The sequence below is a fragment of the Microtus oregoni genome, unplaced genomic scaffold, assembly GCF_018167655.1.
Source record: "Microtus oregoni isolate MIOR12 unplaced genomic scaffold, Mior012 000009F_ref0000495, whole genome shotgun sequence".
Taxonomy (NCBI): domain Eukaryota; kingdom Metazoa; phylum Chordata; class Mammalia; order Rodentia; family Cricetidae; genus Microtus; species Microtus oregoni.
The window spans coordinates 25,947,041-25,973,660 of NW_024543068.1; the positions used below are offsets into that span (position 1 = coordinate 25,947,041).

General features: G+C 44.1%; 1 protein-coding gene across 3 annotated transcripts in view; it reads right to left on the reverse strand.

Annotated features, from left to right (window-relative positions):
* The window catches only part of Frmd6 (FERM domain containing 6), a 66,650-nt gene extending 40,812 nt beyond the window's left edge, over nucleotides 1-25,838 (reverse strand). For 2 of the 3 annotated variants that reach the window (XM_041658434.1, XM_041658432.1), the window contains exon 1: nucleotides 24,054-24,171. The gene's annotated coding sequence lies outside the window, so the exon portion shown is untranslated. Of the gene's footprint in view, nucleotides 1-24,053; nucleotides 24,172-25,786 lie in introns of those variants that run through there. The other variant, XM_041658433.1, reaches the window with a different exon arrangement.
* Between the last annotated feature and the right edge of the window lie 782 nt (nucleotides 25,839-26,620).

Here is a 26,620-nt window from a genome sequence, read left to right on the forward strand (position 1 = left end):
CTGATGGAAATGTCACATTTACCCTGGCCGTACACCAGAGAAAATAACTATCAGTTAATTAGCCCTCCTACCATCTGAATACTTACCTGGAGAACACAGTGTCACAGGCCATAGTGATGAAATGAATAATCTTTCCAACCCAAAGACTAAGGGGAGGGGACAGATGACCAAGTGATCTTCGAGGTCTGAGGGATCTGAACGCCATATGTAGACACTGAAAATAATCTTAGAAGGGAAAAGTAATACTCCTCTCCTCTGGGGTCCACCCTTCTGATGACCATGATCATCTGACCATGGTTAGCTGCTGTTCTCGCCTGGATTCTCAAGTTCTCTTGTATTGCTCCTTAACCACACACCCAGGTGCTTCTGTGTTAACAAACACTGATCACAGGTAACACATGCTCACATTCTTCAATGGCTCGGCACTTCTCTGGACACGAGATTGTCAAGGCTCACTTTGGGTTACTGCAAATCATTTCAGATTTTCTCTTGCTTTTGATCACGCTGTTCCCTCTGCCCAAGATATCCCCCCACCCCCGCATCCTGTCCCGGCCGTCAACTTCTTCAGAGAACAAACATGGTCCTTCCTGCTCCCTAGAAAACACAGGTGCTGGTCTAGAAAACCTGCCTCCTCATCCCTGGGTGGTCAGCAGCTGCTGCTTCCACTCCGTTCAGGGGATATGGTCCTTCTCCAGAACACTTTGTTAGCCTGGAGGAATGCTCTACTTCAACACTGGGAACCCAGTGAGACTTGCTGAGTATTGTAGAGTTACTTGCCAAAAAAGCAAACAAACTCCTTAGTAAATAAGATTAATATTATGTTCCATAGATATCCTTTGGAGCCAGTCATAGTAGCTCATGACTATATTCCTAACACTTAGTAGGCTGAAGCAGGAGGATTGCTGAGTGTTTCAGTCCATCCTGGGCTATGCAGTGAATGACGGGGCCAGGCCCTGTCTCAAACACCAACCAGTAAGCAAGGAAGCAAGCAAATGAATCCTTTCTTTCCCCAGTGGTATTAAGTACTGACCTCTGCTTTTTGAACATCACACGGGTTAGAGTCAAAATGGGTACATCTTTTCTTTTCCTCCAAATGGAATGGGCACACAATGAGAATACTATCCCCCAACAACTATCAACACAATATTTTTTTAAGTCTCAATAACTTCCGGTAATGTCAACTTATATTAAAATAAACATAATGAAAACTCAGTCAGATTCCCTAAATTGAAAGTGCCAAAAAATACCCAACTGAAACCTGAACGGTGGTGCCAACTGCTTGATTCCAACTCTTTGTTCGCTGTTTACCAGCTAACCGGCTACGCAGCAGCTGTATACTCGGGGATGAGTCCTATCACCTTTCGGTATCGTCCGTGTGTTGGAGGGTCTTGTAAGGCATATGGTAAGTTTGATACAAATCTTAACTATTGTTAAGTAACATGACTCATTAAATAATTCAAGGAGATTTATAAAGGCAATGTCTTATGTGGGTCTGATGGAGAACACAATGCCATCTAGGACCTCGTTTCTTCCTGATGCCATGAAATCGGTTCTATCTGAACTGGCATCTCTCAGAGGGGCTGCATCAACTAGAAGGTGGTAGGCAGCAAACAAGAACACTCGACTAATGCCATGGGTCACAAGGCCCCATCAAAAGGCAGGAGCAAGTCCGCCTCTACATCAGGAGGAAGAATCAGCTTCCCTGGAAGCAAACCAAAACCAAAATTGAGTACCGTTGTGAAGCTGAGATGGTGAGGTTAGACAGGCAATCAGCAGGGAAGACAAAAGCAATACTAAAATTCATGAATTTTAAACCACAGAAATGTTATTCCAACAGCCATCTGCAGTCAAAGTCGTATCATGTTTAGCAATGAGGCACAAAAATTCCTTTCAACCAAGATGAACTTCTAGCCTGACACTGCCAAGGGAAAGTGCTGTTCTCAGGGAAAACACTAGACTCAGAGCGTCTGCTTCTAACTCCTACAATGAAATCTTTGATTCCTTCATTAGCAGGACCTGCACTCAGTTCCATCAGCTACACGAATTATGGTTTTGTAGATGATGATTTTGTTGTAAAATTCTCATTATATATATATACACACACACATACATATGAGGATAAATATATACATGTATGTATGTATGTATGTATGTATAGAATTTTAACATCAACTTTTTGGATGTTTCTCCTGAAATACTTTTCTCCAAAGAAAACATAATTATAATGCCTTTAAGGAAGAATGAATGAAACACTTGAGAAGTCGCTAGCTTTCTTGGATACTGCATAGTCTTTATATCATTAAGGAACTCCTCATAACAACACACACACAAGTTGAAAACAGAGGCGTCCACGGCCAAGAGTAACATAATCAGCATTAAACACCAATCACAGGGAAAATGAATGAAAACACAAACAAAAATCTCAAAAATGATGAATGAAAACCAAGTTAATAGAAAGATATATGATTCTATCTCTAGGATTAGCAAGTTCAAAGATAGGCAAAGATAAAGAACGATTCATTTAGGAAGACAGGATAGACGCATAAGGCAAGACTCCTAAGGGAAGCAAAGGAACAATTCAACTCAAAATTGTATAAAAATTACATATAACCTCTTTATTCTATATGCAACTTTCCAATTTTAGAGAGCAAAACTAATCCGTGGGTACTGATGATAAAAATAACCACATACTAGCGAATAAGTCTTAACATATCTATATCTATCTATCTATCTATCTATCTACAAGGGCTGGAAATATACGCAATTCTACTACGACTGCCTGCCACATTTCACAAGATGACCCACTGAGGACTGTATCAGCTTATAACACTTCAAGTTAATATAAAATATTTCACCTACCACATAATTGCTATCATGGCTTTGAAACTGAAAAACAGCCTCCAGGGCACTTAGTGCTAACTTAGGAGACAATTTAGTGAGAACATGTGTCTTCTGTCTTGAGTTTCTAAGTATCCTAAATGGAAACACTGTAATCAGGCACAATCAATGACACCTTTACCTCTGCTCCACTAGCTGAACGTGGGAACTTGACAGGTGAAAAAACTGGCACCTGACCAAATGACCCTGTCGGTGTGGGCTGGGCTTTTCCTTACAAGACTCTCCCTCCCTAGTTTAAAACAATAATGGATATGAAATAATTTAAATCTCCTTGGAAGGCACAATAGCTACATATTTCATAGAAAGTTAAAAAACATTTGGAAGCATTTAACTATGTCAAACACACTCAAGTGCTAATAAAATGTCTTTTTTTCCCTACGCGGCTAGCCACAGAATTACATGGGAAAACCTATGACGTTAGAGAAAGACTCTGAGATGCCAGAAATTCAATATCCATACATATATTATGAGACTGAGGTTATACTGTTACACAGACACACCCAAACATGTGGCAGTTCCACAAGGAATCACCATGTCCACGCACACATGCACACATACACACGTGGCCTGTATACATGTAGTCTGGGGACAGACACTCTTTTCAGTAAAAGATCAAAAGCACAATCTACAGGCTTCAAAGGAGAATTTTCTAACAAAGCTTTATATTGCTATGAAGTCTTGTTTTACACCCCCTTGGGGATTTTGCTTTGAATACATGAGTTGGAGACAAAGATGTCATATATAGACAGAGCTGTGATTTATGGCTTAAAAGGCACTTAAGAGAACGATAAAAGTATTTGCTCTATGCATGACCTACTTTTTACAGCTTCACACAATGTTCGCTATAGCTACTCGCACAGGGAGTCTCTATCAGACGCCTGGAAAAATATGTCTGCTCCGGCCAGCTTCGGTCAACAGTCCCTAAAGTGTCATTAAATTCATGAGCCCGTCTGCTCTGAGGAAATCATGGTGGTTTGTGTACCGGTTGGAGAGGCCGTTGGGAGATGGTGGCAAGCCACAGCTATGGTCCTTACCCAGGGAAATCTTCTTCCTGAAGCTGTCTCTCTTAACCAATGGCCAATATTTAATTATTCCAGCTTACTCACATCTGGAAGTAACTACCATAAACACGCAAGTCCACCAGCTGGAATGTCATTTTTGAAGGGTGCTTACCTGTGGAGTAATGTCCTGTTTTCCCTTATGCCAATTCACAAATCTTATTTTCTTTAGCTCTTTTCACTGAGGTTTTTGAAATCAGATAAAAATCAAGGCCAACTCAATAATAATCCATTTCTTCTCTGGGGGATGGAAAGGAAGCCAAGGCCTGACCCTCTGTGCCTTTGGGTATGCGAGGCAGTGAGCCAGGAGCAGCCTAGGCAAGCCCCGAAGGCAGACCCCATGCTTGCTCCCTGGACCTCTGGTTGTAAGAAGCACATCTCTGCATCTCCCTCGACAGGGCACATTCCTTCTTACAGAGATCACCTGCGGATGCTGGGAGAGACTTGCAGTCTGGCTTTCCAAGGGTGTGGAGGAAGGAAATCAGAATCACACCTTACTTACACTAACATGCTTAATCTTCCGTGAAACAAATGGAACCATCCCTCAACCTTAAAGGTTACAGTTTTAAAAAAGTCCCAGGCTAAACAGAACCAGAAACTACCCCACCTCTGCTAGGGACTTTTTTTCATAAGGCTGTGATCACACCGGAAAGGCAACTATTTTTGAGTTGAGCCAGGGACTTTCTGCCCGGGGAAACGGGATGTGCAGCTCATCCGTGGCCAGCTGTCACTCACGGCAGGACCAGTACCCGGCTCCAGTGGTGCAGGGTCACCCTATCAATTCCCTCGATTCCCCCCAGGACAAGCCTGTCTACTGCCAGCGGCCTCAGAACCATTTCATCTGTGGGCCAGAAACAATGCATTCCAATGTTTTATTTAAAAGTACTCCTTTTGCCAGCATGCCTTTAATTCCAGCACTTGAGAGGCAAAGGCAGGCGGATCTTTGTGAGTTTGAAGCCAGCCTGGTCTATATAATGAGTTCCAGGAAGGCAGATCTACATAGCGAGATCCTGTCTAGAAATAAATTAAAAATAAAAAACCATACTCTTAGTCAAGTGGTGGTGGCACACATCTTTAATTTCAGCACTCGGGAGGCAGAGGCAGGCGGGTCTTTGTGAGTTTGATGCCAGCCTGTCTACAAATCGAATTCCAGGACAGGCTCCAAAGCTACACAGAGAAACTTTGTCTTGAAAAAAAAAAAAAAAAAAAAAAAAAACCCAACCAAACTGAAACATACTCTTGATTCAGTGAGATGGCTCAGTGGGTAAAAGGAACCTTATGCATAAAACCTGATGACCCCTGAGTTCAATTCCAGTATCCCACAGGGGAAGGACAGAACCCACTTCTGAAATCCACCCCTACTCTGACCACCATACAAGCACCATGGTCTCTCTCTCTCTCTCTCTCTCTCTCTCTCTCTCTCTCTCTCTCACACACACAGAGTACAAATACAATTTTTCATTAATTAAAACCACTTGTGCGTCTACACTGAGGATATGGCTAAGAGGCAGAACTCCTGGTTAGGGTTAATTTGGGCCCTGGGTTCAAACCCCAGAACCCTGGGATGGGGAGGGAATGAGTTAAGAAAGCATGTTACCCCTAATGCTGAGCTTCCTAGTATGGAGAGTTGGGTGAGAATTCTTTCTCACATATAAGATCTGCAAAACGCTATCTGCTATCGATACAGGTCACCATATTCAGATGATCCTAACCTCCCCTGGCAAGTCTTTCTTTCAAAAGCCATCTTCCAAGTGAACACAAACTACTTAGAGTTTGGAAACGATTTCCTCTGAGGGCAAAGGCAGGCAGTTCCCCAAGCACCTGCCCTCCGGGTTATCAGCACTAGTGATGAGGCCATCAGCGGCAGAGATCTTCTTTTCGGTCTTACCTTGGCAGCTGTGCAATACACTCTGGATGAGCCGTAGACAAATTTCCATTAGCACACGAGTGCTCGCTGGAGCCATGCTTCGAAATAAGCACCAGCATAAAAATTAGGCGTGAGATACTGAGTGTTTTGCTGTCCATATTTTCACAAGTATTTCTTCTGGTTTAAGGAGTTTTAAAGATTAAAAACAAAACAACACCACATCTAGGAATTTCTAGCGCTTGCTGAGTTCTGTCTGTCTGAGACGAGAAGACTGAGATCAGAGCTGGAGCGGTAGAGGCATCTGGGGCTAGGACAGCACAGAACATCAAAGAGGGTGCCGAGGTACAAAGCAAGGGCTAAGGATCTATGGGGGTGGGGGGAACATGCTGGAAACCACCAGCCTGGTATCCGTATGGAAAAAGCCCACAAAGTCAGACACAGACTCCTCAGAGAGCAATAGGCCAAATGATCCCCAGAGTTCACAGGGTCTGGCAATGGCTCCAGGCCCCATTAGCCAGGGAGAACAACCCTCTAGCATGCATCGTAACAGACGGCTTACTCCGAAGGCCCTCCTCATAGCAAGTATCTGAAATAGCTGTTGTTTGAAGGCAACTCTCAAAATACCTTATAAGCTTCAAATCTTCCGAGGGCCAAACGTGAACCCACGTGCTAGAATAAAACCCAAATTCAAAATTTGGCAACTGGTACAGATGTGTGAACCGTTTAAGTTGACAGACACAACAACGTCGCTGAAAAACGTTCATATTTTTCAGAAGACACAACCGACCAAAGCTCAGTGGAGAAATAAGCTATCTGCATGCACCACTGTCTGTCCCACAGATCCATGTTCTAGGAAAATTAGACAAAGAAAATACCAAGTGTAGATGCTGTCCCTCCAACTACTATCAACGTGTAAAGAAAAAACAACTCAATTCTCTACAAATTTTCTAGGAAATTAAAGAGAAATATTTCCCCATTGTTTTTATGAGGCCAGCATTTCCAAAACCTGTTCATTAGAGAAAAACAAACAAAATGACCAACATCTCTCACAGATGCACTTAATAAAAACCTTTACTAAAACTTGGTGTATTGAATCCAGCAAAATATAAAAAACAAATATGAAGCTGAACATGGTGGCACACATCTTTAATCCCAGCACTGGTGAGGCAGAGGCAGGTGGATCTCCGAGTTTGAGGCCAGCCTGGTCTACAGAGTGAGCTCCAGGACAGTTAGGACTATTCAGAGAAACCCTGTTCCCAAAAATCCAAATCCAAAAACCCAAAACTAAAAACTCCAAGGACCCAAGAGGAAACACAGTAGGTCTAAGTCTACAGCATAGATAATAGCATTATGCAAAGTTAAGGTCCTGGTCTGGAAAGCATATATAGTTATGAGATTCTCTTTTCTCCCAGTGGAGAGGTTATCAAAGGGTAGGATGGAACTACTATTTTTGTGGGTCTCAAATTATTACAAAATAAAGTTTTAAAGCTTTGCAGTATGCTTTTTTTCAACTCAAAAATAAACAAGTGGATATAAAATTAGCTAAAATGATTTTGACGATACCAAAGTAGGTCTCACGACCTCATTCATAGAATTCTTTTGAAAGATACAAAACCAGAAATACTCAACCAGGTAGAATAAAGGGTTCAGGAAAAAAGCCTGTATAAAGTTATCTAACTTTTGACAAAAGTGATTTATTAACACATTTTTATCAAATTGTACTGAAACTACTAGACCTAACCATATGGAGGAAAATTACCATAGACCTTAAACAAAAAAAATTGTCCACAGAATTCTGCCCTTTGAAAGTCACCTTAAAGATGAAGAAATTTTCACACTGGAAAAAAAGGTAAACACCTGCTTCAAAACAAGTCCAGAAAACATGAATAACACAAATAGCTCTCATAACGAAACAGAACCGACAACTTCTTAAAAATATGATCAATAAATCTGAATAGTCATTCAGCGAGGACCAGGTAGTAAGGACAAAGAAGCACTTGGGATGATGCTCGGCATCATTAGTCTTTAGGAGACACAAGTAAGAGCCAGAGTAAGCTACCTACACACTCATAAAACTGCAAAGACTGACAACGCCAAGACTCGGCAAGAATTCGGACAAAGAACTCTCGGCCATCATCGCTCATAGGACCTTGAAATGGCACAAGCCACTTCAGAAAAACAATCAGGCAGTTTCTCTATCAAGTTATGTATTCCCATACCAGGCAACTAAGACCGGAAACGAACATGGATATTCTTGGTAACTTTAGGATGGCTCTAAAATAGGACAACCCAAGTATCCTTCATCAGTAGGGGAATGAATGAGCCAACCGACAACTGGATGCCACCCAAGAATGCCAAAGGAGCTACTGGCATGGGCAACCAATGGTGAATTCAAAGCAATAGGAACTTTTTTCTTTTCTTTTTCTCCCCCTTTTGGGTTTTCAACACAGGGTTTCTCTGTGTTGCCCTAACTGTCCTGGAATTTGCTCTGTAGACCAAGCTAGCCACAAACTCAGAGATCCTTCGGCCTCTGCCTTACAAGTTCTGGGATTAAAGGTACAGTGCCACCATCATCTGGCAAGAACTTTTTCTTTAAAAAAGATCACTCATGAACACGCTCACCAAAATCCCTAACAAAACTTGATATCCCCAAACACATATACTAAATGACAGAAGAAACCATGTACAAAAGCAAGGTGAAAGAAAGAATGGGGTGTGACTAAAAAGGGGCCACAGTAAACATTTGGTCCCGACAGAATGGTCTATATTCTAGTTATTTTGTTGGTTACATGAGTGAATACATTTACCCAAACTCAATTATCTACTTATAACTTGTGAACTTTATTTCTCATGCATGTAATTTGTCTTAAGAAAGGTAAAATGTTTAAAAACAAATCTACATATCCACTAGTGTTTATATAGTAAGTAGCAGTTATTACCTCAAGCCTCTTGTTGATGTGCAACGAATACAATGCAGAATTGGCTCAATTAGTAAACCCGAGGCTTTAGTTTAAACCCTGAGCTTAAACTCAACCTTAGAACTGAAATGTAGGAAGTCATGGTCATTTGGTAACTGAGACAAGGTCAAGGCTACTTCATAAAACAAAGATCCAGTTACCACTGAGCAAGAATTCTGAATGCTTTTAATCTCAGCACTTGGGAGGCAAAGGCAGATGGATCTCTGTGAGTTTGAGGCCAGCCTGGTCTACAGAGTGAGTGCCAGGATACCCAGGACTACACAGAGAAACCCTGTCTTAAAAAACTGAAGGGAGTTAAAAAAAAAAAAAGAATAAAGAAAAAAAAACAAGAAAAAAAATTCTGAACAGCAAAAGATAATTTGTTGTCAAACAAAAACAGGAGAGCAGTTATACGTAGCATCCTCCTTAATGAATACACTGTGTTAAGTGTGCTTTCCTTGTCCTTCTGGCCGACCTGTGCTAGGCTCCTGTCCTGCTCATCTCTGATTTTCAGCAAAATCTCTGGCACATACACCAGTGTTGAGGCCTGTGAGAGCAGCAGAAGGTCCGCGGAAGAAACACTTCCATGAAGCACCCGTTGTGCCCCTCACGGGCGCCACAGGCTTCTGCATCCCAGGTTGTAAACGGAAGCTGTAAAGAGTATGCCAAGTTTCGGAACTGAGTATCGAACCTTTAAACACACAATGTGTGATCATTTCAAAACACTTTTCACTTTAGATTTCTTGCTAGCAGGTTCGAAAAAGCAACAAGATAACATCTGCAATGACCAAAGGAGCCACAGTGTAAGATTTTACACACATCTTTGCCTTTTGTGATTAAAGGTCAATGATTTGGAATTCTGGGTCAAGCTGAAAATGTCTGAAAAGACAGACTTTAGTTGGCCTGAAATAAAACTTCTCTCCGACAAAATAAACATGAGCTAAAGAAAATAAGTTGCTAGTGTCCGACAGAAACCACAATTGGCTTTGTAAGTTATCAAAAGGGTACTTGGGAGGTTGAGGCAGGGCTGTGGCAAATTAGAGGCTAGCCTAGTCTAAGTAGAGGTATCAGACCAGTCAAGGCTATGTAGTGAGACTCTATCTCAAATAAATTATTACGTAAATTTTAAAGGGGATAAAAGAAAAGGAATAAAAAATGTTGTGCCATATATTTCAAAAACTGTAATTATTTTATCCAACAAGGTAGTTAGCGGAAAAGAGCACAGGCCTTAAAGAGGGCCCTGTTCTGCTGCAGCCACCGACTGCCCAGGGAAAGGTGTCCTGCCATTTAACTCACTCCTTACAGGCTCCGTCTTACAGCTATTTTCTATCTGAAGTCTTCAGACTCAGTTCTCAGATTCTTTAGAAAATTTAAGCATTAAATACATCTTGTTCTTAAGGAGCGGTGGTTTGCTTCCTGGTCAAGCTGCCGGTTCCTGGCTGTTGGGAGCCATCACCCATGCTGAGATGGCTATGGGGGTGCGTCCGAGTCACTTCTGCACTTGGCCCTAACCCTTCACCCATATTCCTGTAAGTAACCCCCATAAAACTCATGGTTCACCAAGTTGGACTTTGGGGTGTCAGTACATTGGTTTGTCCCGGGCTCCGAATCTGTGAACAGACGTGTGTCGCATCTCCCCAGAAAGTTTTGTCACACAATATCCCAATTGATACCAAACTCAGGTATTTCAAAAGACAGAGCTTACATTGAGAAAGCACAGAAAATTTCTACTGTTATTTTCTATCGGTAGTCATAAAAACTCAGTCTCTACTTAGGGCCTTTTGAATATCTAAGGAACAAAATTTGTATTCTTTTCAATGCAAATATTAAGAGCTGTTACAAGACGATAGAGTTTATTCATATGTCAGACTTAGGACAGAACACATTCCCTTTGCGGGCCAGCAGGTAAACATGTGATTTGCCTAAGGTGTGAACCCGAATGCCAGGTGACTGACCTCACAGTGCTCGGAAGGAACAAAGCGGAGACACCGCTAGACACAGGTCAAGAGCCACCAGTGCTCCAGGTGGCAGGAAGGAGTCCAGAGGGCAGAACAGGAGCCGCTACCTGTTGGCAAGCTGCTTGCTGCCTACCTGTTAAGCCACAAGAGGCCTCCCAGCAGTGTCGGTGTCACTGGGTGAGACACAGGAGCTACCATCACAAAGTCCTGCCAAGACTCGAATGGCCAAAAAGGCAGTCTGGCTGACCCCAAAGCAAGGCCTCCCCCCACCCCCCACCCCCCGCCAGCCCCAAAGCCCTCAAACCAAATTTCACAGCCTTTCTAATCACTTAGGCAATTTAAGATAGTACTTCAAACTCTATTCAGCAGAAAACAGATTACAGAATAAAGGTATTAATTTAGCTCTCTGTCTCTATCACTCCGATTCCCAGGGTCCTTCACAATATCCTCCTCAGGAAGCAGGCCTACTGGAAGGACAAGGCTGGTACTAAAGGGAACTGCACGCCCTATCTTGGGTCACTTCCATTAGCTTTCTGTGACGTCATGAAAATGTCTCTTAATGTTCCTCTAGGCACCTGTGGAAGTAAATAATCAATCAAATGTTCTTTTCCAGATATTTAAAATGAACACAGGCTCAGAAAATAAACTCTGGAGATTACAAAGGCTTTATTTTAAATGGACTTAGTTAGGGTTTACTGCAAATTCTAGACCCTCGACATTCCTAGAAAAAACTGCTTCTTAATTTGATTTTTTTAAAAAAAACATTTTTTAATGTTAAATTTGAAAATCTCACGTTTACTTGAAGTAACACTCCCTAAAATCTGCCCATAAGTAACTTGATTCCTTAATAAAGATCTTAAACTGGCACCTTGAAGCTGACTTTAGTATGAAAAACAAATGAACTTTAATACTGTATTTAGATAGGTTTGGTTAAGCACAGGATTCTCTTTTCTTTGGAAGAAAAACACGAGCCGTTTCTGGTTGTGGTGATGGAACCTACGCCAACACAGAGGCTGACTCCAGCCAAGTCTTCAACATTTCCCAAAGATATCAGATGGGGAAAATCGTTATGAGCTTGGAACCATTAAATAAAGGCTACCCACTTCTCATGGGGAGGGGGTGTTCGTTTATTTTCATCTTTTCCTTCTCAGAGCAATGAGACAAGACCTCACTGTTACTATCTTTGAAATAGTTCATAGTCCCGTAAGTTATTCCCAAACTGGCTGTGTCTGTCTTACATTTGAAGCCTGATTTTCCCATTGTCTTTTATTCAATCAATTCCTAGAGTCATAAAGTGTTATTTTCTTTAACACTGCTGCAATGACAACAGGCAAAGAAAATTCTCTGGACAACAGTTTTTCCTTTTTTGAACATTTTCATCCCCCAAGCCCTGGCTTTCAGTACATCTTCATTCATTTTTGTCCCAAAGGCTGTAGGTTTACATTTGATTATTTTTAAATCTTCTGTTGGAGAGCAGAAAGGAAGGAGAAGGAATTCAGAACCTGGTCACTATCACATGCCCTACCTTTGCCCCCTCCTAGACACTCAGAGAAATCTCTACTAAGATCTTGCTGCATACTTTTCTTCTCTCTCTCTCTCTCTCTCTTGGTTTTTTGAGACAGGGTTTATCTGTGTAGCACTGGCTATCCTGGAAGTGGCCTCAAACTCACAGAGATCTGCCTGCCTCCTGAGTGCTCTGTACCACTGCCCGGGTTTGTTGTATACTTATTGCAATAATTTTCAAAACTAAATCATTATGTATTCTAGTATTTAGAACCTACCTTTCACAACCAGTCACTGTGGTCCACACCTTTAGTCTCAGCACTCAGGCAGGCAGATGCAGGCAGACTTGTGAGTTCAAGGTTAGCCTGGCCTACAGAGTGAGTTCCAGGCCAGCCAGAGATTCACAAGTGAGACCTTGTCTTCACAAACAAAATCAAAACTGAAAACAACTCGGGAGGCAGAGGCAGGAGAATCTCTATGTTTGAGGCCAGCCTGGTCTACAGAGCGAGTTCTAAGACAGCCAGGGTTAACACAGAGAAATCTTGTCTCAAACAACAACAAAAAAGTAATGTACACATTATTTGTAAATGAATGAAAAAATCTGGACTTCTGAAAGTGGTCATAGCTAAGATGAAGCATACTGCTCCCCCAAACTGGTAGGCAGTACTGACTCATTAATCTGGAAACCACACATTTTCACATTACACACTGTACAGAAGCTACACACCTATACAACAGGACAGAACATTGACGATAACTGAAGTATTAGTGAATGGATACGCAAGAAGATTGTGCAAACACTATGAGAACGGGCTTGGGAATAATATATCTAGAAAGTACAGTTTGAAGGCGATTTTACTAAGACTGCTGTTTTCCATTTCTATACCATCACCATAATTATAGAGAATTATAGAGTTCTATGCACCAGAAACTAAATCAAAAAAGCTAATCCAGTAAATCTAAAATAAACTTTCCTGGTACTGGTAAATTATATGGTCTTTGCTTTCAAGAAACGAGTGGGGAGACTGGGCGAGCCAGGTACCACGCGCAAAGCTGACCGCACAAGGTGCCAGGTGCCAGGTTTCGGCTGTGAGGAGCAACAGAGAGAGCCTGGATTCCAGAAAGAAATCCCAGAAGAGGAAATACGGCGTCAGCATGTCACACGGGATTGACGGGGAAGACAATTTAACTAGACCTAAGGCGCTCTGAGATGACACACAGCCCACTGGAAGAAGCAGGCTACTGTGAGATGGAGCAGCCTAACTCAGGAGATATGGACACTGGCTCTCTGCTGGCCTCTGTGGGGCTGCGGAGCACACGCCCACACAAAGAAGGTCATTGCCAGGGGTTCTGACCTTTCAAGGGGAAGTATAAAATACAATTTTTAAAATGTCAAATTTCCCAAGATTTAAATGTTGGCGAATAAAAGTGGTAAAAGCTAAATTATGTCCACCGCCGCCAACCTTGCTGATGGGCGTGAAAAATCTCATGCTAAGAACTCTGGATAGCATCCTACAGTCCCGGACAGAAGAGACTTGACATGGTCTGCTTAAAGTTCGGCACCATATAGCATCCACCATGGAAAACACTGCACTGCAGAACCATTTCACACTGGCCTGGTGTGTTTCTGTTACGAGTCAATTATGACCACTTAGCTAACCGTAGAGTGACTTGCAAGCTTCAGCTGAAAAAACATGCAAAACGATGATAAAGAAGTGTGGACAGCGCATGCCTGAGCATGTTGACATTAGATGCCCGAACCACAGTCTGCTGGAAACAGGCTACCATCAGGGTGCTCCAATATCCAAAAGCCATGTGCCATAACCCACGGCCAACGAAGCCTTTGCCCTTTCCAGCACCTCTCCATAATCAGTGACTTTCTACAGAATCTTTTATTACCAAACAATAGTCAAATCGTGTAACAAAGTCTTAATTCTCCCAATCATTTTGTAAGCCTTTAACACTCCAAAAGCTTAAGTGTCGGTGTTTGAATACACTTAGAGAAAGATAATTAGTATTAGAGATGTGTTATTCATTTTGATGACAGCATTACATAAAATTACCATTATAATCCAAAGTTAATTCCAGGAAGGGAAAATTCTTGGTGCCCAATTATGATATAAAATCCAAAATTACAAAAATTGCTTAATCACATGCTTAGAAATAACGATCATGATGAAAGCCATTAGCGGGGTATAGAACAAACACTAAAGAGAACTTCATTATTTGCTTTGACTCTTGAGAACCTCTAGTCCTAATTCCCTCTGTGAAAGAGGACTTCCAGTGTGGGCCCTAAGCATAGCCTGGACACCCTAAACCTACTGTTTTTCAGGCATGTATCTCTTTTCCTACAAAAGAACTTCATATACTGAATCCAAGAACAGATCACTGGACAGATAAAGACTCATGTGAAGGGCTTTTAGGGTACAGTTTTTAGCTAAAGACAGTCAACCTGCAGCTTGAAAACTGCGATAGAACAGTTCTCTTATTTCAAAAAAAGTAGATACATACAATCTGGACACCGGAGCCTTACCAACAATTACCAAGGAGAGGGGCGTAAAGGTGCCCAACTCCTGTCTGAGCCCACTGAAGCCCTCAGGCTCCCAACAATCCCATTTCTGAAATAATGCCCCATATTAAAATAAAAAACATAATCAATATTAAAGATTTATAAATGGCAGAATTACAGACAGTTACCGCTCATAAACTTCTCGTTCTCTTGGGACCCTCTCCAACTGGGCATCTGTCCCTACCCTTGCCATCACCACAGCTTTTGCCTTGGTCTAGAATGATTTCAGGGGTTCAAAGAATGACTCTCCTACCTAACCCCGCTTGACCTCGATCTCTGAGCAACACGTGACACTCACTCACTCACTCTCCCAGACTCTGGGAGACATTTACTGACTTCAGGGACATTCCCTGCTATCTTCTGGGAGTTCATTCTAAATTCAAGTCTGTTGATGAAGCAGTCCAAGCACCACAGTCAGAAAAACAACTCCTCTGCCTGTGGTGCAGACAATGGTGTTCGTAACAGCATCAGACGCTCAAGGAGGAGCCCACTCCACTGGAAAAAAAAAAAGCCTTCCTTGGAGAGTTCGTTTCTTCTCTTCTCCACCAACTACGGATACTTATCTGCCCCGCGGCTTTGCTCATAGGCCTTTCTCTGTCTGCACAAGCTATCTCACGCACACCGTGTTGGCAACTTCCAAACTCTGGACCCTTTCCCTGGACTCCAGATCCCACAGCCAATCTCCCTCCTCCTCGGCTCCTCCACTTGGAAGTCGGTCAAAACAGCTTCCGGGAACTCTGCCCATCGCAGTCACCGTCACTGGCACAATGAAGCAAAATGCTTTGGTACTGCCCTGATATCAGCATCTCTACTCCAAGCAGTAATGTCCCCATCTCCCTGGACCAGCATTTCTTTTGACCTCCTTTTGTTTCATACTTATGACCTTCTGAACACATAAAATGGACTTCACTTCCTGTCTGTCTCTTAATAGACTACCATGAAGGTGGAGCTCTGTTCTCTCTTCTGTTCACTTACGTATCTCTGGGGCCTACAACACAACCTGGCATATGCCGGTTATGTATTATGTTAGACGAACAACGGAATTTAAACATCCAGTCACTTCAATTTCTTAGTTTTCTTCTAATGCTTGAGGCTTTTTCCTGAACTCCAGGCAAGTTCCCAAAGATGGAGCTCAGCCTGGCTTCCTACCTTCCAGAGGCTCAGCACCCAAAGATGGGACCAGACATCGTACCCTTGGCCACGACCACTTGTTTCCTAATTGCTAATTTGGCACTTCCCTAGGGACACCTAACTCCTTTCCCCATACTTGTATTTCACTGGCCAGGCAGACAGGGGCCGCAGGCATCACTCAGTATAGCTCTGAACACTTCACGCAGACACCGAACCTAGTTTCTGTTGGTCTAGCGCACACCGCTAAGGTGCTCAGTTTACTCCAGCCTGAGGTTTGCAGAGTGCACAGGCAGGAATGGGCCATGTGAGGTGGCACCCCCACTTCCGGGAACAGATCAGAATGATACAGCACGGCTCATCCGGGCCTATAGCTGAGCTAGTAATTACGCTGTTTAGATGTAAATGTATCTTCCCGATGCGCTTAAGCTAAGTTCCTTTTTGCTTAAATGCTCCCTCTGAAACTTTCAGACTATTAATTTCCCCTGAATGAATGGTTTTAAAATCTTAAACTCTGGGCCCAATAACAGAAAGTCATTAAGGGGTTTGACTCACAGTGTATAAACTGGGCCAATGGGGAGGGGGGCTGAGGAATAAACATGAGGGGGGCTCATGGGAAATTCTGCAGGGTGTATGAGCAGAAAGCAGGGTCCTCTGCCACTCTTCAGTCTGAAAGCGCTACCCAATATATTAATGACATAAAGAGAATACTTTTAATATGCAGATTTACTTTTTGGTATCTGTAAAAGAAAGAAAAACAATTAGAAGAGAACTTGGAAAACTTCCTCCCATCAACCAGTAAGAAAAGCCAGCTGTTTTAATGCAGCAACCAACTGCCCAATATCTGAACATATAAAGGTTTTGTTGCCTGCTTTTCCTGAGAGGAAAATCCAATGATCCAGTAGTAAACAAAGGCAACCTCTAAAAAGCCCATTACTTTTTCTGTATACAGCGATAACAGCTCAAACCACTTGACTACTTGCTGTATGTCAAAACCAGGCCAGTTGTTTTGCATGTACCATTTCATCTAATGGTCACAGGAACTCTGTGGGGCAACCAAAACTTCTGTCACCCATCATTTTATAGGAGAGAAGGAAATGCAAAGCACAAGTCATTTCTCCAGCTACCCGAGGAGAACAGCCGAGTCTGGATTCCAGGGAGTGACTTCAAAGTTACCCAGTGGAATCTGGGTCAGCATACTAGAGACACTGCTCATGACTGACAGCCCTGTTGTGGAGTCAGCCTAGGTGCCTATTAGCAGATGAATGGATGAGGAAAAATTTGGTGTGTGTGCGTGTGTGGGTTTTATCCAATCATAAAGTATATCATTTGCAGGACCAAACTCAGAAAGACACATACCACATTTTCTCTAATATATGGTTCCTAGATTTCATATACATATATAAAATCATTTATATGTGTGTGACATGAAAAGAGAAGCAAGAATGGCTGGCTATAGGAAGAGCATGAAGTGGGAGGGGCAAATACAGTCAAATCACATGATACATTTGAATGGAAACTTCTTATGAACCCTATCACTATGTAAAATGAATACATGCCCACTTAAAAATATCCTTGCCAGGCAGTGGTGGCACATGCTTTTAATCTCAGCACTCAGGAGGTAGAGACAGGCAGATTTCTGTGATTCTGACGCCAGCCTGGTCTACAGAGTGAGTTCCAAGACAGGCTCTGAAGCTACTGAGAAATCCTGTCTCAAAACTGCCTCCTCACCTCCTCAAAAAATTCTCATCATTAAGTAGGCCTGTGGTGATGCATGGCTTTAATCCCAGCATTGGGGAGGCAGAGACAGGCAGATCTCTGAGTTCAAGGTAAGCATGGCCTACGGAGTGAGTTCCAGGACAGCTGGGCCTACACTGAGAAACCCTGTCTAAAAAGAAACAGACAAACAAAATCCTCACCTTACCACCTCACGTCCCTGCCTCTCTTCTCTACAGTCCTCAAGCTATAATAATCTCTTGAGATTTCACTGAGTAACATGTCAGGACTGTAGATCTGCGGTCATCATATACATTCTCCTGGGATGCTATCTGACAAGATTTTGCTGTTGAATGTAGTGCCTCATTTCATCAGGGTTGAAGATGACATACTCTTATTTAAATTTCTTTCTTTTTTTTTCTTATTTAAATTTCTGTAGTTCTACCACCCACTACCACCTTTTTCATGAGCCTAAACCGAAATGGCAAGCCTTGTCTGGAGCCATGAAAATGCCCTTTATTCTTCAGGGAGACGAGAGAAAGAGCACATCTGAATTCTTTGTGAACTCTTGGTTTTATCCACCGGGTCTCAGTGTGACCACAATCCCAGGCTTCTCTGTTTAGGCTTCCAGGGCGGGCCACAGCCCTCGGCAGCAGAACTTCACCTCTGTTTTTGGTGAAGACTGGCTGTTTCTGAGGATATTTACTTGCTGGGGGAGAATATAAAGAGGGAGGGAAACTTCAGAGAGGGAGAAAGCTTACATGGAGGAACCCAAACGGTGAACCTTCTTTAGAGACAAGATCTTTGAAATTAGAGTCCATCTTAACAGGGTCCAAGATACCCACTCAGCTGTCTGCAGCCCAGCATCTCTGGCTGGCCTAGACAGGAGGAAGATGAGAGCGATGGGGAAGAGGGAGGGGGAAAAGACAGATCACAATAGCTCAGTGTGGAAGGCACAGGGGTAGGGGTGGGGTCAATGGGCATGGATGGACAGATGGACAGGGGGATGGACAGATGTCCCGCATCACTACAGATCCATTCTAACAGGTGGGACTACCTGAGCAGAGCCACACAACATCACGGGGTGAATCAGAAAAGGGCATCTATCCTCTAGGCACTGAGCCTCCAGGCAGACTGGGATGAGAACTACCGGGTTCCAGGCCTGTGCTCTCCCCCGCAAGGTCTGGACAGTAGCCCCATCTGTCTAGCTGCTGGCTGGACCACACTGGGTCCTGAGACACGCCCACTAGTGTGAGTCATTCTGCCCCTAAAAATGATGGGTTAGTCCATATGTCACCTAAGGCCCCTTTCACACCTTCAGTGCTCAGCTGAAGTCTGGCACTGTTGAGCCGAAACACTTCAAACTATCCCATAAAGTTTGAGTTCCCAGCTGAACCTTCAGTGTTTCTGTTGATAAATACTGCTTAAAAAAAAAAAATCACTCTGATTAAGATACTTAAAAAAAAAATCATTGCATACCCTATTTTTGAAGTTATTTTTAATCTTAATGTTATACTCTCAATTCTGAAATAATTTCTTTTTGAGCCACCAAAGCATCAGTCAGTACATATGAGCCCCACACTACCCGACTGTCTGGTAACAGAATGGAGAAACTGGATGTATTAATCAGTGGAAATTCAAGAAAAAGAATCACCTCTCACGACATCAATTTCTATGAATTATGTGACATTGTTGGGCTAACCATCCAACCCCCAAAAGGCAAAATACACAAGAAAACCAAGCAACTTATATTTGCCTGTCTTTAGATGAAATCTAAGAACAGATTAACCTTACATAAGAATCAAGAATAATGTTCCTCCTTGGACCAGATCCCTTTGTGCCGGATGATTCTGAGTTAAGCGTGTCTCTGGTTATATATAATAAGTGAGCAACAGATTCAAAGAGATAAAGCAACAAGGACTAAAAGGTGTGAAAGAAAGTCAGCCAGCCACTGCAACTGTAGAGCACAAGCTGTGTCCTGTGGGGAGAATATTAATTACATCTCATTCTGTGACCAGAGAGCCAGCTCCTGAGTTAGCTTCACTTAGGGAAGACTTTCTCTCTCACACAAGACTACGGCTGTGTGTTGATATAAAACGGTGTTTTATAAAAAGTATAAAAACGTTGGAAAACATCTGCGGGTACGCCGGGGTAAGTCACCCAGGAAACTCCGTATCTAAGTTGATGCTTCTGAACGGAACCTTGTCCCAGCTCCCGGGGAACATCTGGATCGCTCCACAGTTTTTTACTGTCTGAGCTCTGCCGCAAGGGCCATGCAGGTGGGGAAAGCAAAGCAAGCAAACGCTGAGCTAGAGACACCGCCAGGGAAGCCCCAGGTCAACAGTGCCTTTTCCTTGGGACTATGTACGCTTGGTTCATCTGAGAATTCGTTTCAACACATTCTTCTCTTCCTGGAGCAACACAGCCAGCGGTCAGATCAGTTATTTTCCTCGTCCTTCTCATGGCCTGTAATCTCTCTTTGATCAATATAATATATTGCACGTGGTGCACATAAAGAATGACCATATACAAACTTGCACTAGAAGTAATTACACCACTAAATCATGAAAAATTACGAGATGCACAGAGTGCCTGCTTCTACCCCAAACTTAATGTCGGCCATTACTGCTGAAGAACCCTTTGGTCCCACGGCTTTTACCAAGCATGTATTAATAGCCTTCCCAAATGGTAGAGACCAATTAAATATCTGTATAATCATTAGCATTTACACACAAAAATTTTCCACTCTTTAAAATGGGAAGTGGCTGGGGAGGGGTGAGCAATAATGGCATTTGGCTCCTACACATTACTTAACAGCAAACTAGTGAGTCAACAACAAGGGAGGCAAGGTTTCCAGGACAACAATCAATCAGCAGCCAGTCCCACTGCAGGCTGTATACAGACCCTCGGCAGGTCAATTCCAAATTTATCCTTTATGCAGCTAAGAAAGATATTATTCTTTTAATTCAAATAGAAAGGTCTCCCTACTTTAACGCTGACATTCACTGTTTATCCGTCTAAGTTTAAATTCCCCATGCAAGCCAATGCTCAGTATTCTGAGACCTGGTTCCTCTCACATTATCCCTTTACCTTGCTTCTACTTATTTATGTAGATCGGCAAGGCCCCCTCCCCAGACAGTGTGCGATTTTAACAGCCCTCTCAACTGTCTCCTACCCACTGAAGTTTCGCCACTAAGGTTGGCAATCCCACTCTTCTCACTTAGCTTTGGGGAAGACACATTTTTATTAAAATTCCACAACTCAGAAACTCCTTGACAGAGCTGGGTAGTGATGTCGCACGCCTTTAACCCCACAGTCAGGAGGCAGAGGCAGGCAGATCATTGTGAGTTTGAGGCCAGCCTGGTCTATAGAACGAGCTCTAAGACAGCCAAAGCTGTTACACAGAGAAACCCAGTCTTGAAAAAACAAACAAACAAACAAATAGATCAATCTTCTTTCTCTTTTAAACTACTTGTTCAGACTCAGAAGGGGGCAGAAGGTTAAGGCTAGTCAAACAAGACCCAAAGAAACTTGAAACCACAAGACAAGCCCTTATCGCGGGACCCTAATGAAACACCTGAAACTTCTTTTTCTGTTAAAGGAAAGCTGGACTCAGGTAACTAAAGGAAACCTTTGAAGGCTAGCCCACATGCTCTCTACCTCCTGTTTTTACACTAAGGAACAGACTGCATGTCCTGCGCTGGGACCCTGCAGGCTTCTGTGGGAATAACAAGCTCCCGCCCTGCTATGGTTCAGAAAGCTTTCTATTCTCGAGATTTAAAATAGCATTAAAGTGACTTTGGAGAAAGCCCATGAAATTCGGTCCTCAATTCAGAAACAGGCCTATGGGATAATTTGTGGATGCCATCTGGGATCCAGGCAGTCTCATCCACAAAAGGAAAACTTGTTGAGATCATCCAAATCTAAAATTCACATACATTTTTTACATCTGGACTGAATTAATCTTTTCTTGGTACTGGCTTTCACGTAACAAAATAATTGTTTGCAGGCTTCATTTAAACACACACACACACACACACACACACAGCTTTGGAGATCAAAATGTATAACATCCAAGTTGAAAACTACAAAGAATTCCTTTATCAGAGAGTTTGTTGTGAGGCAGGAGTCATTTACACAAAACTCTTAAACCTGACAGCTCAGTTAAAAACAATTCTATTTGAAACTTGCATTCCAAGCAACTGCCACAAAAGGCTACACGGCCCATTATGTCATAAGTTCTGAAAGCCAAATGTTCTTTATAAGCATAGTTAAATGTGGAAGGGTCTTCAACAGCCCCCAATTCAGCCAGCCCAACTGAATGACAGATTTTTAAAAACCTATAGCACACTGGCATGTTGCCTTCAAAGCAGGGCCTCAGGAGCCTGCCCAGGTTGCTTGCAGGCATTTTCCTGTGAAGCCAGGGGTATCTGAAATCTACACGCAGATTGTGTCCTCAAAGCTGGGGTCTTACCCCTGTTAGATCCAAAAAGGAAGGGACAAAGAAGCCAGAAAGATCTGTCCTGTGTCAGAAGGTTTTGAGCCCTGCAAGAACTGCCCATCAGGGTCAAATCACGGGTATTCTACAAGCAACTCAAAACCGGCGGGGAACGAATTCTGATTAGAGTCAGCCCACTTTCCGGAGAAGATATCCTGCAGATAACTTGATACGGGATATCCCCTGGAGGACCCCTTCCATCTAATAATCCCACCTAAGGTCTACTTTACTATGAAATATGAAGTCAGTGTGTTTACAAACATAGCTCCCTCAAACCCCCCCCCCCACATTTCCATGTCACCTGCCTCCAACTGTGGAGCATTCTCAGTTTTAACGTAAAACGGTAATTTCTTAAAACCACACCCAAAGAAAATGATTAGGTGCTAGGAGTTTTACTACAAAGGACCGGGGCAAAAGGCATCTGTTTTCCTGTCCCTTTCTGCTCCCCTCCCCTCCCCCACTCTCCATCCTGCAAGCCATTTGTAGGTCTTGGTTGTTAAAACTTTCTACAGCAGTCACAATACCCTAGATTCGGGATAAAGAAAGCAAACAAAACAAAACAAAAAACCAAGAAGCCTTCTTGTCCCTTTAACAATGCTGGGCCTGAATTTATGCACTGTTCTTAAGGAGAAAACCCAAAAGTCACAAGTCTTTTAAATGACAGATGTATTACGGAAAATTTTCCCCACAGAGTTTTGATGCTGTGAAACATCAACTCCCTGAAACCACAGAAAGGAAATGACTTACATTCTTGGAAAATGAAGCCACTAGCAGCTTTCTCCAAAAGCATTCTCTAATCCCCAAACTACACCCTGTGGCAACAGGGGGGATTTCGTGTAAAAACTAAATGTAAGTAGACGCTTAGAAAACCAGTGAACAAACATCACCAGGTCCAAAGAAAGGAGGGAATCGTGCGTGGAAAATCCGGCAAGGTACACTTTCCCTCCACATTCAGAAGTGCCGAGAACCTTTGCGCAAGTTTTCTTTCCCCGCTGTGGGCACCACACAGCTCCCGAGGGCAATGCAGGCAAAATAGACCGGCTGCTTAAATAAATAAATAAACAAAACCAAAAAAGGTGTAAGGGGGCCAATGAGGTAATATTTCTTCTTCCGACACCAGCCACACAACGGCACGGTCTGAAAATCGTGCCAGCTTTTATTTTAACTTTAAATGTGCTTGTTTTGACAGCTTTCCATCTATCCCCGCCTTTAAGAAAGCGCCCCACCATTAGGCTAAGTCATCCTGGAACTCCAAGTGTTGTTTTAATCCTGTAGACCTCTCAGGGGTGGCCCCCAGATGTCCGCGTCCCCGCCTTCCCGGCTCAAAAGAGGCTAGTGGTCTCCTTTGCTTGGCCGTGTTAAGTTCTTCCAGAAACCCAAATTCTACAGGCCGCACCCCCCGCTCGTGTATCCCTGAGGCCCCCTTCAGGGGCTTCCCACACTAGGCAATTGCGGGGACCCCGGACGGCCGCGCTGGGGTGCTGCCTTCCCAAAGCCGGCAGCCCGGCCTTCGCGCGTAACAGGCAATCCTGCACAGCGCTCGGAAACACCCGGTTCACGACTGGTCCCAGCTAGTCAGACGGGGCGCTACAAACAGGAGCCCCACGAACCGGGGTCTCGGAGATTGGGGGCTCAGGATCGCAGAGCCGGGCACCCCCAGCTCTTCGCCTCCCTCGCGGCCGCGGCTGCCCCGGGTCCCGGCCTGGGCGAGCTCCGACTCGCGGAGAGACGACCTGCCCGCCCGGTGCCCGACGCCCAGAGAGCCCCGTGAGAGAGAAGAAAGAAGCCGAGAGCAGCACTGCGGGGAAATCGCACTTTAGACCAGCAGGGGGCACAGCGGCGGCCGGGGTGCACCGTCCCAGAAAGGGGGCCAGCAGGCCCGCGCCCGCTCCCGCACGTACCTCCAAAGTCGCCAGCGCCAGGCGTCCGACTCCGAACCGGCGTCTGCTCCAGCGGCACCGAGCCTTCTCGCTGCTCCCAGCCCCTCTGCCGCCGCCAGACCAACGCTGCAACTGCCCCGCCCCCCGCCCCCGCCTTCCGCTCCGCCCCCTCGAGCCCCCGCCTAAGACACGCCCCACTTTGCCCGAGGCCCCGCCCCTCCCCGAGTTGGAGGCGGAGGCCGAACAGCGGAAGAAGCCGAAAGCTCGGGATCGCGGCCGCACGTGGAGGCTGCCCTCCCCGCCCCGCCCCGGACCTAACCAACAATCCCGCGGAGGGGTGAGGCGAGCTGGGGGCGAGGGAATGCGGGAGAGAGCCGTCCCTCCTCTGAGCCCCGGATAACCGAGCCAGGCTCAAATGCAATAGAGTGGACTCTGTCTTTGCACGCCTTTTCCCTGTACGACGGATGCCAGGGCACGAGGGTAGACTGTCGGCTCCCCCCTCCGTCTGAATGGTCCACTTCTCCGCTCGCCTCCGCATCCCCAGCCCCCTTGGTGCATCCTCGGAGGCCCAGACGGGTTACCTGTGGGTGGCTGTTTAACCTGAGTTCTCGCTTGATAATTAGGAATAAACAGGGGCGGCCACTCCGAGAGGAGGCGGTCCCCAATGGAGGCGGCTTCGTGACTCCTCGGTCCCCTCCTGTCCCGCTGCTCCCACCTAACCCTCATAGCTTTATCCTGCAAGCAGGATGTGGGCGCGGCCCAAACCCCTCCGCCCCCGCTTAGTCTGTCTCTTCCAGTTGACACAGCCTCTGCCTGTGACCCTCAAAATGATGTTCGCCCCAGGTGAAGCTGGCTCGCGCAGCGGCGAGTAATACAGGAGGCAGCAAGAAATGACTTCATTGGCCCCAAAGACCCCAGCAGGGCTTGGAGGTTCCATTGCCTGCCTTAGTTGTCAGGTAGAGAAGTGAAGTCCACTTTGTTCGGCAACTATCTAGCCCTGCAGCGGTGCCTGGCAGGTTAGAGAGAGCGACCCCAACTGGCCACGAGCCTTGCCACCCACAGAACTACACCTGGGTTCTGTGGGCATTGCTGCTGTAATAAGGGGGCGGTCTGTGTGTCTGGTTTTGCCAGGTAGGTGCAGAGACCCATGAAAGAACAGTTGATACCGGTAGAATCTAGCTTTGAAATTGTCCTCGTCTTTCGATCCATACATAATTATATAAAGCTCTCTGTTATTGACTGAATAGACGTGCCTTATCTGTGTGACTTGTTTGCATAGCCAAAGATGGTCAATTTAGGGTTCCTTACAGATGCTTGGAACAGTTAACTTCTGTCTTAATTATCGTTTCTATTTCTGTGATTAAACACTATTACCAAAAGTAAAGGATTTTATTTCAGCTTCCAACTCTCAGGCCACTCCCCATCACGGAAAGAGCAGGAACCTGGTGTCAGGAGCTGATGCAAAAGGCCTTGGATGAGTGCTGCTTACTGGCTTGGCTCAGCTTGCTTCCTTAGAGTATCCAGGACCACCAACCCAGGGGTGGCACCTCCACCCCCCAACACACACACATGTGAGCTGGACCATCTATCAAGAAAATCCACCAAAGGCCAATGTGGTTGGGGGCATTTTCTCAATTGAGTTCTGTCTTCCCAAATGACTCTCATCTATGTCAAGTTGACATAAAAATGAAACAGCACACCCCCCTCAAAAGCCTTTCCTGTTAGTATGAAAATTAAGGATTGTGATCACTTACCTTTTCTTAGGCAGTTTCTACGAAAATTACACTTAGAGCCTACAGTTGTGACCTGTTTATGGAAAGCAGAACGAAAAGTGTGTTTCAATAAAAGCTTTTACTTACTGTTATGCTAATATAAAATACTAGTTAACAGTAGTGAATCATGATGTCTTGTATTGCATTTAAAGTAGATAATGGGGTCAGAGAGGTGGCTTTATCAGTAAGGCACTGGTGGCCAAGCCTGACTACAGTACCCTCTGATGGAAGGAGAAAACCAACACCCCAAAGTCTCTGACTTCCCCGGGAGCACGTGAGCAGACGACTTGTTCTTCTCACATTTTATACTTACTCAGGATGGGTATGTATTGGGTATTAGTTGGGTAATAATGTAACCAGTGTTTAATGAGACAAACCAGCATTTATTGTATATGATAAATGAGAAACATATTACTGTCTTAGGAAAAAATTCCTAAATCTAGTTCATTTTCAGGTTTCATGTATCAAAACTTAGCAGAGAAAAAAGAAAACAACATATTGTTAGACTGTGAAACATAACTGCAATTATTGAAACAATTAGGCAACCCAAAGAGCAAAATATTTTAAATAGGTTTAAAAAAATGTTTAAGAGTGGATTTATTGCCCAGAATTAGATTGTCTTAAAATTTATTATGTGAATATTTTTTTCTGAATTGTAATGGCCATATTTTAACAGCGAGGAACTGCACAGTAACCCACTCTTTCATAACACATTTTGTAAACTACTTCAAACTTTCTAAATCAGTTTTATAAACCCCTACGACATAAAATGCCAACCGTTGCCTTGGAAGCAACACACAGAGCCCTAAAGACAGA